This window comes from Gambusia affinis, linkage group LG24, assembly GCF_019740435.1.
Source record: "Gambusia affinis linkage group LG24, SWU_Gaff_1.0, whole genome shotgun sequence".
Classification (NCBI taxonomy): Eukaryota; Metazoa; Chordata; class Actinopteri; order Cyprinodontiformes; family Poeciliidae; genus Gambusia; species Gambusia affinis.
The window spans coordinates 2,583,849-2,600,533 of NC_057891.1; the positions used below are offsets into that span (position 1 = coordinate 2,583,849).

The 16,685-nt window shown below is 36.6% G+C and overlaps 2 long non-coding RNA genes across 2 annotated transcripts in view; both read left to right on the forward strand.

Moving 5' to 3' along the window:
• The first annotated feature begins 1,021 nt into the window (after nucleotides 1-1,021).
• LOC122827128 overlaps nucleotides 1,022-16,685 on the forward strand; it is a 40,404-nt gene continuing 24,740 nt past the window's right edge. Inside the window, exon 1 of the long non-coding RNA XR_006369949.1 lies at nucleotides 1,022-1,062. This is a non-coding gene — a long non-coding RNA (uncharacterized LOC122827128). The remainder of the gene's footprint in view (nucleotides 1,063-16,685) is intronic.
• On the forward strand, nucleotides 8,037-11,164 carry LOC122827132. The gene is made up of 5 exons (XR_006369961.1): nucleotides 8,037-8,759; nucleotides 8,831-8,950; nucleotides 9,224-9,415; nucleotides 9,495-9,669; nucleotides 10,951-11,164. It is a non-coding gene; the product is annotated as an uncharacterized LOC122827132 (long non-coding RNA).

The following is a 16,685-nucleotide window of genomic DNA, read 5'->3' on the forward strand; positions in this document are numbered from 1 at the left end:
TGTCATTTAGTGTCTGATATTGTTTGTCTCTTTGGATCAATAAAGATCCAATTCAAACTGGGCTCCATTTAGAGGCTTGATGGAGTTTTGATCTGAACTGGATTCAACTGGAAAGTTGATCTTTTTTCTCTCTGGTTCGTTTTCATCCTGAAACCAGAACTGGTCTGAGAATGGAAACATGGGAATCATTTCCAGTTCAGCTTTGAAGCCATGAAAGACACTTCAACCCTCTTTTCTCTGCTGCTTCTTCCTTCTGTTGACATGAAAATGTTCCTCAAAGCTCCTCAGAGAAAAAGATGCTTTACTGGAAACTGGAGAGAAACTTCAACTTCCATCACAGAAACCAGTAGAACCAGTTTAGAACTGGATGTCCCACAGAAACTGATCTTAGAGCAGTTTATAGGAACATCTGAAACCTGAAAAAAAGATTTTATATATTTTTATGTTCGTTCTAAAAAGTAAATCTTGAAGTTTTGCATCATCATTGATTCTCAGTTTGTTTTGATTTTTACTTTTTTAACTCCATATTTCATGTTTTGAGTTTTCTAGAGAACTTTAGGACTCGATGTGTCACATCAGGCTCTTTACTGTGATTTTACTGATTTATTCAAACCTCAGAGAATCACTGGAATAATGTGCTGATTGGTTCATGATTGATTTTCATAATTCTTATAATATAATGTGTGTTTCTGGATCTTTAATGACCAAATAAAGTTTTTTTTTTAAATCTTTGTGTTTTAAGCTGATTTTTTTTTTACTTGATAAAAGTGAAAATTAGAAAAAATTAAAATAAACAAATCAACTGATTGAACATTTAATATGAAGAATATCTGCAGTTACGATATTTTTCCACGAGAGGGCAGTAAGAACTAATGAAACATAAAATTGTTAAACGAAATAGGAATCAATATCTAATCCTAAATAGATATTGAGAAATATAAACGTGTGTGTGTCTAGTATAATGTCTGGAATTAGAATAATAACTTGTATTAAACTGTCATTTCTGTCAGGTTAATGGTGCAGCAGATCCTGCAGGGGGCGCTCTGGGGCCTCAGTGTTCAGGTCGGTTACAGTCTCAACTCCTGAATCTTCTGGTTCCTTCCTGAAATTATTTCCTGCAATAAAATGTTGGCTGGAAATGAGATGAAAACTGAGAAAAAAATGAAAAAGTTCAAATCTGAACTCAGAGTTTCACAGCTCAGATCACCATGGAAACAAAGAGGAAAACATGGAAGGAAAAGAGTTTAATGTCACCTGGAAGGGGGCGGAGCCTCAGGAGAGTCAAGGGGCGGAGCCTAAGGTGGATCAGAGGGCGGGGCCTCAGGAGAGTCAAGGGGCGGAGCCTAAGGTGAATCAGGGGGCGGAGCCTCAGGTGAGTCAACTCTAGTCAAGTTTGGATCAGAACCGGTTCAGACTCCAGCAGCAGCAGAACAGAGTCTGGATCAGGTGAGTTTTCACTTCTTCTTGTTTTCCTCTCTCTGGGTTTTCTCTCTGTGGAGGAACCAGAACCAGAACTCGGCCCAGTTCTCCTTCAGAACCAAGCTGCTGGCTTCATAGAGCTGTGGTTCTGGTCGGGTTCTGGTTTCCTGCTGATCAGAACCAATAAACTCTGACAGCAGATTTCTACAAACTCTCTTAAAGCTGCAGTTTCCAGTTGCTGAGCTGAACTGGTTCCAGTATCTTTACTGGTTCTGCTGCTCTTCCTCCTGATGTCAGGAAACTCTGACCTCAGAGACTCACATCTGGTTTTAGAGGAAGAATTGAGCTGAATCAGGAAAAACTGGTTTCAGGATGAAACTGCAGATTCTGGTTCATCTGGTGAATAAAAGCTGAAAACTGAAATTCCAACTTTATTCCAGTGGATCTGATTCTTTGCAGCAGCAGCCGGATCTTTCTGGAGAAGAGTTGAATTCAGCAGAAATATTAAGCATTCATTTCATTTCAAAAAGCTTTAAAGAGCAAAAAAGTCATTTTATTCTGTTGTGGTGAAAAAACTGGAGCTAAAATAAGACATGATAGCAGCTGTATAGATTCAGAGCCAAACACTAAAACTTCCTCCGGATCTCTAGCATTAAATCCACTTCAGAACAGATCCAGACGTCCTGACCAGATCCTCCAGAGAAAAGAAACACAAGATTTGAACTTGGATCATTTGTGACTCAGCTGCTTGGATGTTTGTTTGGCTTTGAAAGGTTTTGTTGTGAAGAAGAAAGTTGATGAAGTTCACAGTGAAGACGACGTCAGTCCACCTGAAACCTGGTTTCACTCAAACCGTTTGGATTCACTTTGAGGACGGGAAGTTTCTGATGCAACAAGAAGGAATAAAAGGTCAAAGTTGAAATGAAACAGAGATAAACTCCATGCTGCTCACAGATGTGATGGATCAGTTTGCACAGCTGTTGTTCCAGGAGAACAGTTTTGTTTTTCAGCTTTTGTTGATGGAGGAAATTTTGCATTAGAAGATGAGATGATAACCGACTTTCTCTGGTTTATTTGTGTGGATTTAAAGTCGTACAACTTTAAAGAAAAGCAGGAAAACCTTGAGGAGAAACCTGAGCAGCGTTCTGACAAACCAAACACTGAGAGGAACCAGAGTTTGCATCGTCAAAGTGACGACTGTGAAATCATCTGAATCTTGTGACTCGTTTCCCATCAGATCCCAGACAGGAGAAGCAAAACCTCACGTCTCCAACATGGAGATGGAACAGGATGCAGAACTTCCACCGAGCGTCACGTCACTCACAGCAGATCAGGAGTCTGGCTCTTCACCTCAACACTACCTAAAACCTGGGACAGCAAGGGGTTAAAGGTCATCTCCAGTACCTATAATGTGCAACATTTCACTTCATATGAGAGCGTCTCAGTTTAGAGCCAAAACCAGCCAAGAAGCTTCAGAGTTTCCCTGAAACGTAACGCTGGTCTATTGAACTCAGAGAGGCTGGTTTTACTGAAGATGTGTTCAGGTCAGCAGGAAAATTCAGCGCTAATACGGACGGGAAGAACGACTCCACCTATGATGATGCTTGGATATAAGTTTATATGTTCAGATCTACATGAGATGAAACAGCCGATTTTCATCACATATCAGGACTTTCTCCATCGGTCACCCTGCCGTCTTTCTGGATTTATTCATTATTTATATCATTAATGGAAATTGTTCAACCGGATGTTTAGCCTTATTTTAATTTCACTTTTAGGAAGTCAGATAAAGTCATCTTACATTACTGTCATTAAATAAGAGTCACTGCAGGATTTTATTCAATCTGATCAGAAAAAATTGTCCTGTAAGAGTTTGACACAGCAGCTACATTTTATCATTTAAAACAATTTTTATTGCATATTTAACTCCAAACAGTGAATTAAAAAATATCAGGATAATATATGAGTCAGTTAACTGTCAATATGACTCTGGAAGACTGTTAGTTTTTCTCTAAACTCCACATTAAGGGGATATTAAATGAAAGTAATACAGCATTATCATGACTGTAGTTCCCACTATGGCCACAGGAGGGCGGAAATTCCCCCATCTGAATATAGAGGTGAGTTTGTGGAGCTGCAGCTGGTTTCTGATTTCTGTTAAGTTGATCACGTTTATATCTTTCTCATTATAAATATTTATATTATTATGGTCTGTCTAATGGACTGACAGCTGATTTAATATATAGATGTGATATTTACATACAGATAACTCATCTGTATATCCTAAATAAATTACATATTAATATTTCCTGATTAAATAAATAAGTGGTTTGATCGCCGAGATGCTGAGTTTCCTGTTTAGTCAAGAAAATATTTATGATTTTTTGTTCCTGGAAAACAGAATAATTATGATAAAATTACATCATTTATATAGTATAAAGGGCAAAGAAATTAATAATCGCTCATTTTTAAATAATCTGTTTACTACAGTGCTCAGATATATTTTTAAAAAAGCTTTATTGACTTTTTAATTTTATTAATTGTCCTTTAGGTGGTTTTATCCAGCTTGATGCTCTGATCTCAGCTGGTTGAAGTTTATCACTAATAAATATGTTTTTCTTAATATTTGTAGCTTTTTGATACTTTGATTCTCAAAATTACCCACAGTTAATATTTATGAAAATTTTACAGAATAAAATGTAATTTTTTTTCCAGCTACATTTTCATCTAGAGTAATAGAAATTGTTACTTTCTATGTAGTTGTTGTTTACGTTGTGTCTAAATTATTTTAATAAATATTCTTCATCTCTAATAATAAACAAGTATGAATTTTATAGATCATTATTCACAGGATTAAGTTATTATAGCTGCTTTCATTAGAAACTATTTAGTCTAAAGTTTAAAGTTCATCAGTTTTATGATGGTTGATTGAGTTCTTACTGCCCTCTGGTGGTGAACTATCATAACAATAGAAGTTCTTCGTGTAAATTGTTCAACCGGATGTTTATCTTTATTTTAATTTAAAATTTTCTAAATTCAAATCAAGTCAGTTTATATTACTGCATTAAATAAAAATCACAGCAGGATTTTATTCAATCTGATCAGAAAAACACATCCCGTAAGAGTTTAACACAGCAGCTCCATTTTATCATTTAAAACAATTTTTATTGCATATTTAACTCCAAACAGTGAATTAAAAAATATCAGGATGATATATGAGTCAGTTAACCGTCAATATGACTCTGGAAGACTGTTAGTTTTTCTCTAAACTCCACATTAAGTGGATATTAAATGAAAGTAATACAGCAATATCATGGCTGTAGTTCCCACTATGGCCACAGGAGGGCGGAAATTCCCCGCTCTGAATATAGAGGTGAGTTTGTGGAGCTGCAGCTGGTTTCTGACTTCTGTTAAGTTGATCACGTTTATATCTTTCTCATTCTAAATATTTATATTATTATGGTCTGTCTAATGGACTGACATGTGATTTAATATATAGATGTGATATTTACATACAGATAACTCATCTAAATAACAGATTAGATGAGTTCAATCTAAATAAATTACATATTAATATTTCCTGATTAAATAAATAACTGGTTTGATCGCCAAGATGCTGAGTTTCCTGTTTAGTCAGGAGAATATTTATGATTTTTTGTTCCTGGAAACAAAAAATCATAAATGGGCCGAATTACATCATTTATATCGTATAAAAGGCAAAGGAAATTAATAATCGCTCATAGTCTCTTCCAAATAATAAAAATAAAAGTTAAATAATCTGTTTACTACAGTGCTCAGATATATTTTTTAAAAACTTCATTGACTTTTTAATTTTATTAATTGTCTTTTAGGTGGTTTTATCCAGCTTGATGCTCTGATCTCAGCTGGTTGAAACTGATCACTAATAAATATGTTTTTCTTCATATTTGTAGCTTTTTGCGACTTTGATTCTCAAATTTACCCACAGTTAATATTTGTGGGAGTCTTACATAATAAAATGTAATGTTTTTTCAGCTAAATTTCCATCTAGAGTAATAGAAAATATTACTTTCTAAGTAATTGTTGTTCACTTTGTGTCCAAGTTATTTTAATAATTATTCTCTGTCTCTAATAACATATAAGTATGAACTATATAGATTATTATTGACATGGTTAAGTTAGAATAGGTGTTGTCATTAGAAACTATTTAGTGAAAAGTTTAAAGGTTATCAGTTTTATGATTGTTGATTGAGTTCTTACTGCCCTCTGGTGGTGAACTATCATAACTACAGACATTCTTCATGTACATTGTTCGACCGGATGTTTATCTTTGTTTATTGTTTTTAATTTTATAAATTCAAATCAAGTCAGTTTATATTACTGCATTAAATAAAAATCACAGCAGGATTTTATTCAATCTGATCAGAAAAAAACATCCCGTAAGAGTTTAACACAGCAGCTCCATTTTATCATTTAAAACAATTTTTATTGCATATTAAACTCCAAACAGTGAATTAAAAAATATCAGGATGATATATGAGTCAGTTAACCGTCAATATGACTCTGGAAGACTGTTAGTTTTTCTCTAAACTCCACATTAAGTGGATATTAAATAAAAGTAAAACAGCAATATCAATAGTAGATTATTATCCACAGGATTAAGAAATTCTGCTCTGAATATAGAGGTGAGTTTGTGGAGCTGCGGCTGGTTTCTGAATTCTGTTAAGTTGATCACGTTTATATCTTTCTCATTCTAAATATTTATATTATTATGGTCTGTCTAATGGACTGACAGCTGATTTAATATATAGATGTGTTATTTATATACATTCCTTTTTAAATAAATAACTGGTTTGTTCGCAAAGATGCTGAGTTCTTTCTTTAGTCAGGAGAATATTTATGAAATATTTATTTTTATCTTTAAAACAGAATAATTACGATAATTTGGCTTCAGAGCTCAATTATATAATTTATATTGCATGCTAAGAAGATTAAAAATATGCTTTCTGATAATATAATAAACTAGCAAGCTAAAATGTACTTACGGGGAATTTAGTTCCTTGTGTTTTACTTTGAAATCACATCAAGGAAGTGCTTTTCACATATCAGTTCTCTAGCTTTACTCTGGTTGTATTTACATACTGAGTCCACTAGGGGGCAGAAGGCTAAGTTATCAGTTAGATTATCCCGCTCCTGATCGGCTAATGAAGCCCTTGTTGCTCTCTTCGTGTTTCTGCTGTTTTATTTCTTAAATCTTCTTTCTACTTTAACATGCGATCAATGTTTTATCTGTCAGTGTGAACTACAAGCAGCTGCACAGAGATGAAAACAGCCCGCAGAGACTCTGAGCGGAGCTAGCGATGCTAACAGGCTCCAGCAGCAGCTTGTTTTACACACAAACTGATTCAACAGCTGCATATTTAAACTCTGATGCTGAACAGCAGCGACTGTCCTTCAGTTCACTAATAATCAGTCATTAATTTATTATTAAACTAGTATAAAGGGCAAAGGAAATTAGTAATCGCTCATAGATTTAATATTAAACTAGCATAAAGGATTTTAGTGTGTAGTTACAGTGTGTGTGACCACGAGAGGGCGGTAGAGAGCGAGTCTCTTCCAAATAGTCAATATAAAAGTTAAATAATCTGTTTACTACAGTGCTCAGATATATTTTTAAAAAAGCTTTATTGACTTTTTAATTTTATTAATTGTCCTTTAGGTGGTTTTATCCAGCTTGATGCTCTGATCTCAGCTGGTTGAAGTTTATCACTAATAAATATGTTTTTCTTAATATTTGTAGCTTTTTGATACTTTGATTCTCAAAATTACCCACAGTTAATATTTATGAAAATTTTACAGAATAAAATGTAATTTTTTTTCCAGCTACATTTTCATCTAGAGTAATAGAAATTGTTACTTTCTATGTAGTTGTTGTTTACGTTGTGTCTAAATTATTTTAATAAATATTCTTCATCTCTAATAATAAACAAGTATGAATTTTATAGATCATTATTCACAGGATTAAGTTATTATAGCTGCTTTCATTAGAAACTATTTAGTGTAAAGTTTAAAGTTCATCAGTTTTATGATGGTTGATTGAGTTCTTACTGCCCTCTGGTGGTGAATTATCAGAACTGCAGACGTTCTTCATGTACATTGTTCGACCGGATGTTTATCTTTGTTTTAATTTTCACTATTATAAATTCAAATCAAGTCAGTTTATATTACTGCATTAAATAAAAATCACAGCAGGATTTTATTCAATCTGATCAGAAAAAATCGTCCTGTAAGAGTTTAACACAGCAGCTACATTTTATCATTTAAAACAATTTTTATTGCATATTTAATTCCAAACAGTGAATTAAAAAAATATAAGAATAATATATGAGTCAGTTAACTGTCAATATGACTCAGGAAGACTGTTAGTTTTTCTCTATACTCCACATTAAGGGGATATAAATGAAAGTAATACAGCAATATCATGGATGTAGTTTCCATTATGGCCACAGGAGGGCGGAAATTCCCCGCTCTGAATATAGAGGTGAGTTTGTGGAGCTGCAGCCGGTTTTTGATTTCTGTTAAGTTGATCAGGTTTATATCTTTCTCATTATAAATATTTATATTATTATGGTCTGTCTGATGGACTGACAGCCGATTTAATATATAGATGTGTTATTTATATACATTCCTTTTTAAATAAATAACTGGTTTGTTCGCAAAGATGCTGAGTTTTTTCTTTAGTCAGGAGAATATTTATGAAATATTTATTTTTATCTTTAAAACAGAATAATTACGATAATTTGGCTTCAGAGCTCAATTATATAATTTATATCGCATGCTAAGAAAATGACACACTTATGCTTTCTGATAATATAATAAACTAACAAGCTAAAATGTACTTACGGGGGAATTTAGTTCCTTGTGTTTTACTTTGAAAGAATCCAAAGGAAGTGCTTTTCACATATCAGTTCTCTAGCTTTACTCTGGTTGTATTTACATACTGAGTCCACTAGGGGGCAGAAAGCTAAGTTATCAGTTAGAAAGTATCCCGCTCCTGATCGGCTAATGAAGCCCTTGTTGCTCTCTTCGTGTTTCTGCTGTTTTATTTCTTAAATCTTCTTTCTACTTTAACATGCGATCAATGTTTTATCTGTCAGTGTGAACTACAAGCAGCTGCACAGAGATGAAAACAGCCCGCAGAGACTCTGAGCGGAGCTAGCGATGCTAGCGATGCTAACAGGCTCCAGCAGCAGCTTCAGAGGAGCTGTGGTTCCTAAACTGGAGCTTCAGCTCCAACAGAGCTGAAACAAAGCTCTACAACTCTGGTTTAGACGCTAAGATGTTGAGTTTCCGGTCTGAAGGTAGGAAAATATTTATGAAAAGTTAAATTATCCTGGAAACAGTCAGAATGATGTTGATGTTTTCGCTGCAGAGCGACGAACTGAACTATTATTGATATCGGAGCAGGGCGGTTTCTGCCCTCTAGTGGACCCAGATTGTAACTACAGCTACTTGATAAAGTTAGAGCGTTTACAAACGACATACACTTCCGGTGAGTACTTTCACAATAAGCTCCATAAAAACGAGTTCCTCTGTTAGCTTTCATTTGAAATAATACATTTTAAGTCTGTTGTTTTTCTCTCTGAAACAATAAACTTTTATTCAAGAGCAGCAAATTAAATTTTACTAATTTCAAACTTAAATGACTGTCAATTCATAAAAGTATTTAAATAACATTAACATCAGCACCATCTCTGACCCGGTTCTCTCTCTGACTCTGACATCATGTCTTCTTTGTTGGACTCTCTTGTCTTTATGAAATCAGTTCCTTCATTCAGAGACTCAAACTGAAATGTTCTTTAGTGAAGAAGAAGCTTCGTCTGGATCTGATGTTGAAGCTGCAGTTTGAATCCGTCTCAGGATTCGGTTCAGAATCCAGTTCATGTCACTGATCAGCATCGTTGTGGCTCCAGAACGTGGCCCACCTCTACCTGTGCAGGCTGGAGGAGGCTAAGAGGTCAGTGAGCAGAACCAGAACTGGACCTGGTGCTGCCATGTCAATGTATTGATCAGAGATCTGCTGTGCTTTGTGTCAGGAGGTTCTGATGGATCCGGTCTTTACCAGCTGTGGACACTGGTTCTGCAGGAAATGCATCGGGTGCTACTGGGACCAGTCTGTTCCATTTGGACCCTCCTCCTGCCCCCAGTGTGGAGAACGACCCAGAACAGGAGCTGAACGTCTGACAGCCAATCAGAGCAGCTGTTCTCCAGGTGAGACTGAACTCCTCCAATCAGAGCTTCCTGTCGTCTCTGTTGGACCAGATTCACGTCTTTAGTTGAGATTTGGAAATTTCAGGTTTAAAAGTGTTTCTGTGATCATTTATTTCAATAAACAAGGTTCCTGAAACCATGGAGGCACAGAAATCACAAGAGGTGAAGTGGAGAAAGATTACTAGAAACAATAACTACATGCTGTAGTGAAGAGGTAAAACCAGAGAGGTAACTAGTGGCTTGACTCCATGCAGAAAGATGATCATCAGGCAGTGAGAGGTTGTTTACCAACTCCTGGGTTTTACCTGGATTTATCAGTAATCACAAACTTAAAGTATTCTGTTATTGGTGTAGAATAATCTTGATCACATTTTAAGAGTTTCAGCATTTTATCTTTCTAACTTTAACAAACTAAAGATGCTGAAGGTGTAGAAACAATAAGAGGCTTTTTAGCCACTTCCTGAATTGGAAACTCAATTACAAGTCAACTTCTGTAAAATTCAAAACGTTTGCTGAGTTTATATGAAACACCAATTTATTCAGAAGAACCTGGATGGCCTGCTGTGACTTCCTGAAGGCTCCTTCAGTATAAAAGCTCCTCATCATGTTTGTTATCTGATCTCCCAGTAAAATAATCAGTTTTTATTTCCTCCTCTGCGTCCAACCATGAATCAATCAATTATTCTGTAAACAGGAAGTGGAGTAGGCGTTGATGGTGTGACTCTGACACGGTGGTGTGTTCTGTATATAAGACGTGTAAATATGTTCAGCTGTTAAACTGTTGTCGCTGTTTTCCTGTAAAACTTTATTTCCTCTCTTATTTCTCTCTTCCGTTTGAACATGAAGGCGTTTGTACATATCAGAAGAGACACTGCCAGACTGAATGGACCGGTTCTGACCGAGCCGGGGTCAGAAGGGACGAATATTCAGGTAGCAGGAAGGGTTACCGACGGTAACGACCTTCACCAGAATCAGTAAGACCTGCTGGGTGAAGTTCTGGTCCAAGATTTGGCTGAATCCTGAATATTCTCCCTGCTGATGCCACGTTTGAGGTGTGTGTGTGTGTGTCTGTCTGTCTGTCTGTCTGTGTGTGTGTGTGTGTGTGTGTCTGTTTGTCTGTATGTGTGTGTGTGTGTGTGTGTTCGTTCCTGAGACGCTTTCCGATGCAGATTGTTTCTGCCTCATACTTGAAGAGTTCTGTTCTGTTTTTGTGCTGAAAGTTTGGAACAAAACAATCATGTTTTTGTTGTTTTTTTCCCCCAAATCCAAATTTTAAAAAAGGAGGATCATTCCAGAAGTCGGGTCAGAACCGGCCGGTAGTCGGGTCGATGGTGATGGAGGCGGCGCGGTCCGAGCTGCAGCTCTTTGGATCATGTGACGTTTAGTTTCTTTCTGAATGTAACGTGTTTGTTCTGGTTCTTCTTCATGTGTATTTATGCCGCTGCGCCACCAGCAGATATTTATTCACATCCAAATAAAAACTAAATATGAAAAACTATCTGCATTCCTCTCATTTTATTAGTAATAATTTCATCTGAAATCCAGGAATCAAGACAACTGCTTCTAAATGTTTCTGACTTTCCAGATGTTTTATTATTTATATTTTCAAATGTTTTTTTAAATAAAAATTAAAAATGTAATTAGGTTGTGTTTTAACTAAACCTTATTTTATTTTTTTCCTCTATTTCCAACCAGGTGAGGCTAAATTTCAAAAGTTAAATTCATTTTTTATTTTTGTATTTCATGAATTTGCAGAGAAATAAAAGTTCAATTTTTCTCCTTCATTTGCAACAGAAACTAAACTAAAATACTGGAAAACATTTTGTGTTTTTACAGAGTTCAAACTGAACACTGGATGGAAAATAAATATTTTCCTTTTAGTTTCAATGATCTTAAAAGTTCCCAACATGTGAGGACGAATAAAAAGTCAAAAGTTTCCAAGTGAAGAATAAAAAGTGTTTCTGCAGATGAAGTGAAATGTGGAGTAAATCGCTCCAGATCTCCTCCGTTGTTGTTCTGAACATGTTGAGCAGTAAATGTTGATTCATCAGCTCAGCTCGGACCTGTGGCTTCTGGATCGGAACTTTGAGCTTTTTTCCTGGATCAGAGACGATTCTGAAGCCACGCCTTCAGTCGTCACAGTCAACGCCTCTTTTTCACCAAAATCCTCAAAAATAGAAGACAAGTTTTATAAAAAAGGTTTTTTAGTGTAGATGAGCGAGTGGCGGAGAGAGTAGGAATACAGGCTGCTTATCTAAAGGTTGTTGGTTCGAGGCCAGCAGGGATCTTGCTGTGTTTTGACTCAAATAAAGGAAAAATTAAAGTAAAATTGGTAGAGTTCAGGACTCGATCCTGCAACCTGTGGACTCCCAGTCCACTTCTTATTCCTCTGAGCTACTGCTCAATACAAAGAGAAATGCTTTCTGCATAAATTTGTCATAAAAAAATCCCCACATTTCAACACTTCGTAAGTTTTTGTGGAAAATCTGCCGAGGGAAGAAATGAGGCGAGGAAAAGTGTTGATGGTTTGATCAGAGGACTGCTGGCTGCTTGGAGAGCTTCACTTCTTCACTTCTCTTCGTCTTCACACTTCACACCAAACACTTTACAGATTCTCTTCGGCGACTCTCGTTCAGCTTGGCCGTAAATCCACCAGCAGACTGAAGCTTCGTTTCTTCATCTTTACACAGAAATACTTTCTCTGGGCCTCGACCTCAGAGGGAACAGTTAAAGCCCGACGAGCCGAGCAGAGTCACGTTTCTACAACCGGGAGAGTTTCCGGAGTCTTCGGCAGTGATGAAGGTTAGTTAGACTGATTAAAGCAGAGCTCTGCAGCCTGCAGCTCGTTACGACTGAAGATCACAAACTCAAGTTTAATAAAGAAACTAATACAGATTTCAACCATTTCTCAGTTTTTTAGTGAAAAAAAATTTCACAACAAAATGACATTAAAAGTGTTTAAGTAAATAAATCGGATAAAAATACAAATCACATTTGGAATATTTTTCATTTAAAACCTACATTTTTTATTGAACACTTCAACATTTTTAGATGTTTATCAATACAGCAGAGAAATGATCTGTTGATTATTTTATCAATTAATCAATTAATAATTGTTGATTAATAAGATATTTTTATTTTTTTACATAATTAGAACCTGGTGAAGCTCAAACTGCAGATTAATGAGTTCAGGGTAGAAAATATTTACAAACAGGATTTTATTTTATCTTAAATGTTAAATTATAAATTCTTTTGTTCAGTTTTGGTAGGACCAGAACCAGAACCAGAACCAGAACAGACGGAGAAACGGCGGCAGATTATCTTCAGTTCATCCCGAAACTCTGAACTGTGGAGAAAAAAAGAAATAATTAATTAATCTAAAACAGAACCAGTTCAGTTCAGAACTGTTCATGTTCAAAGTTCTTTTTTTACTATCAAGTTCTCTTAGACTGAGCAGAAAAAAGAAGAAATAAAGAATCATCACAAACTAACGGTGAGAAAAGAAAATGTTACAAATGAGATTAATTTTAAATCTTAAATTAACTTATTAATATATTGTTATAAAAATTGGGATTTTGTGATGTTGCAACGTTTAAACGTTAAAATAATTTCACTTTAAAAACTGAGGTGATTTTTAGGAAGCAGCATATGTGAATGAAAATGTAGCCAATGGATTAAATTGTTAATATCATAATTTAACTCTTCATCCCAGTTAGACCAAATTTTATCAACTTAAAAGGGGAATAGATTTCTTGAACAAAATCCAGTTTTGAAAATATTTCTAAAAACATTAATGAAGTTGCAACTGAAAAAATGTTTATTGTCTCAAAAATTCAGACACACAAAAAAAGGACTTGATCTTTATTTTTGAGTTTCATTTACAGAAACTCATTACAGGGAAAATTTAAAACATAATTATGAAATTAATGTCAAATCTTTTGTGGGAGTGGAATAGAAAGTTATTTGGTTCTGTTATTTATTTGTAGTTTACTTTTTTGGATGTAGAAGTTACGTCACAAGGCGTACTATCACATTTTTACACACTCCAATAAAACACTTTGACTTTGACTGAGTACACCAGGGGTGGGCGGTCCTGGTCCTGGAGGGCCGCTGTTCTGCAACTCTTAGAGTCTCCCTGATCCAACACACCTGAATCCAATAACTGAATCACCTCCCAAGTGCAGCCAGGTTCTCCAGAGTCCTGCTAATGACCTCATTATTGGACTCAGGTGTGTTGAAGTAGAGATACATCTAAAAGTTGCAGGAGACCGGCGTAGGGTGCAGAGTGAGTATTAGGACCCGGCCTACTATGGTCTTCACTGACGTCATCATGTGCAACTATATGAGACATGCGCAGTTCTGTGATTGACTGCAATAAAGTAAGTGGTGGCTTTCCACCTGTTCAACTGAATAATGAATAAAGCGACTTTCTCCGACTTTTCCTGCCCTTAAGACGTCAAAGCGAACAAGAGGAAACTGCGACATTGATAATAAAAGTGCACGACATTTCACTACTCATAACCAGAACTTATAATCAAAGCTGAGAAGTCCGAGTGGTAGCATGTTGTCTTTACGAAGCAAGACAAAGCACAAAATTACACTTTTTTTAAAGCGCAACTAACAACCTATATGGGTCCCAGATGTTTGTTCAGAATATGATACAAATAAATATGAAAGCAAATAACTTACCGAGCAAAGCAGATCAGTTTCAAATGAAATACAGAACCGGTGTTGATCTTCTTCTGGGTGTTACTGGCGGCTGGCAAACCAACTTCAAGTGTATTTACCGCCACCTACAGGACAATCATAGAAGCTCTCACCTGTACGGTGAGAAGAGAAGCTGGAAAAGGAAGGTGAGGATTAACATTAAAGTTTTTATTACTTCTTGTACTTTTATTTAATATTCTCGTTCATGATACGTTTGCCCAACGTCAGGATACATGCAATGCACATTATGCAGGGAAAAATAAAAAAAATCTGACATATATCATTATTTGAATGCAAGAGTGTAACTTTGTATTGCAAGTTGGTGAGGTAGAGATGTGTGTGTGGAGGAGGTGGCGCTGATGGACCAACAGCTACTGGAAAGCCCTTTTCTTTTATTACACGTTTTCACTGAGGCTCTGTAAGAGCCTTATGAATGAAATAAGTAATTATTGATATGACAGGAGCACGCGACTTTGACTCTTAGGTGGTGGGTGTGTCGATGTGGGAGTGACGTCATTAAGTATGAATGGGAAGGTTACTGGCCTGCTGGTTTGTGTGTGTGAGGAAGTGGTGAGCGGGTTGGTCAGTCCTTGCAAAGTTTGGAGCATGATCATCAAAATGGAATAAATCGATAAACGTGACAGAACAAAGAAGTGGTTTGGAGTTGATTGATACACGGACAGATGAGATTAAAGATTTGCGAGGGAACGCAAAAGAAACAAAATCTCCATGTCCACTAGGGGGCTCCGTACCTTGTTGCTCTCTTTGTGTTTCTGCTGTTTTATTTCTTAAATCTTCTTTATACTTTAACATGCGATCAATGTTTTATCTGTCAGTGTGAACTACAAGCAGCTCCACAGAGATGAAAACAGCGCGCAGAGACTCTGAGCAATGCTAGCGATGCTAACAGACTCCAGCAGCAGCTTCAGAGGAGCTGTGGCTCCTAAACTGGAGCTTCAGCTCCAACAGAGCTGAAACAAAGCTCTACAACTCTGGTTTAGACGCTAAGATGTTGAGCTTCCGGTCTGAAGGTAGGAAAATATTTATGAAATGGTAAATTATCCTGGAAACAGTCAGAATGATGTTGATGTTTTAGCTGCAGAGCGAACTGAACTATTATTGATATCAGAGCAGGGCGGTTTCTGCCCTCTAGTGGATCGAGATGGTAACTACAGCTACTTGATAAAGTTAGTGTTTACAAACGACATACACTTCCGGTGAGTACTTTCACAATAAGCTCCATAGAAACGAGTTCCTCTGTTAGCTTTCATTTGAAATAATACATTTTAATTCTGTTGTTTTTCTCTCTGAAACAATAAACTTTTATTCAAGAGCAGCAAATTAAATTTTACTAATTTCAAACTGAAATGACTGTCAATTCTTCAAAGTATTTAAATAACATTAACAGCAGCTCCATCTCTGACCCGGTTCTTCTCTGACTCTGACATCATGTCTTCTTTGTTGGACTCTCTTGTCTTTATGAAATCAGTTCCTTCATTCAGAGACTCAAACTGAAATGTTCTTTTGTGAAGAAGAAGCTTCATCTGGATCTGACGTTGAAGCTGCAGTTTGAATCCGTCTCAGAATTCGGTTCAGAATCCAGTTCATATCACTGATCAGCATCATTGTGGCTCCAGAACGTGGCCCACCTCTACCTGTGCAGGCTGGAGGAGGCTAAGAGGTCAGTGAGCAGAACCAGAACTGGACCTGGTGCTGCCATGTCGATGTATTGACCTGGTGCATTCTGGGAGTTGAGATGGATCAGATGGTAAACCTGAAAGCCGGATCAGGGCAGCTGTGAAATCCAGCTCTGTTCATGTCAGGTTGACTCTCTAAACTTGTGCTTTTCTCTTGTTGCTGCAGGTTGTTTCTTTGTTGACGTCACTTTGTTGACCTGTGAATATTTCATAGAGCTTCATGAATGAAGCTGCTTTGGTCGCTTTGTTTCATCGTGTTTCTCTGTGAGTCAGGAACGCTGCACTGTTTGCTCGCAGATCTCTGATGCGTTCAGCGTTTGTAGCCAGCATGCAGAGCCACTTCCTGTGAAAGAGTCTCCACTTCCTGCTGGGACTGCAGAGAGTGGAGATGGAGCAGCAGGAAAGGCGGCCATCTTGGCTTCCTGCTCTTCTTAAAGCAACGCTAAGTTTATTTAATTTGCTTTGTTGTTTCAGTGAAGAGAGATGACTGGTCATGTTGTTCTGGACCATCTGGGTAAACTGAAGCTGACTACTCTGACCTTTGACCCCTTGGACAGTTTTCTGGGTTTTTTGCTCATATACACTCGTATAAATTATGAGGACAGAGGGAGA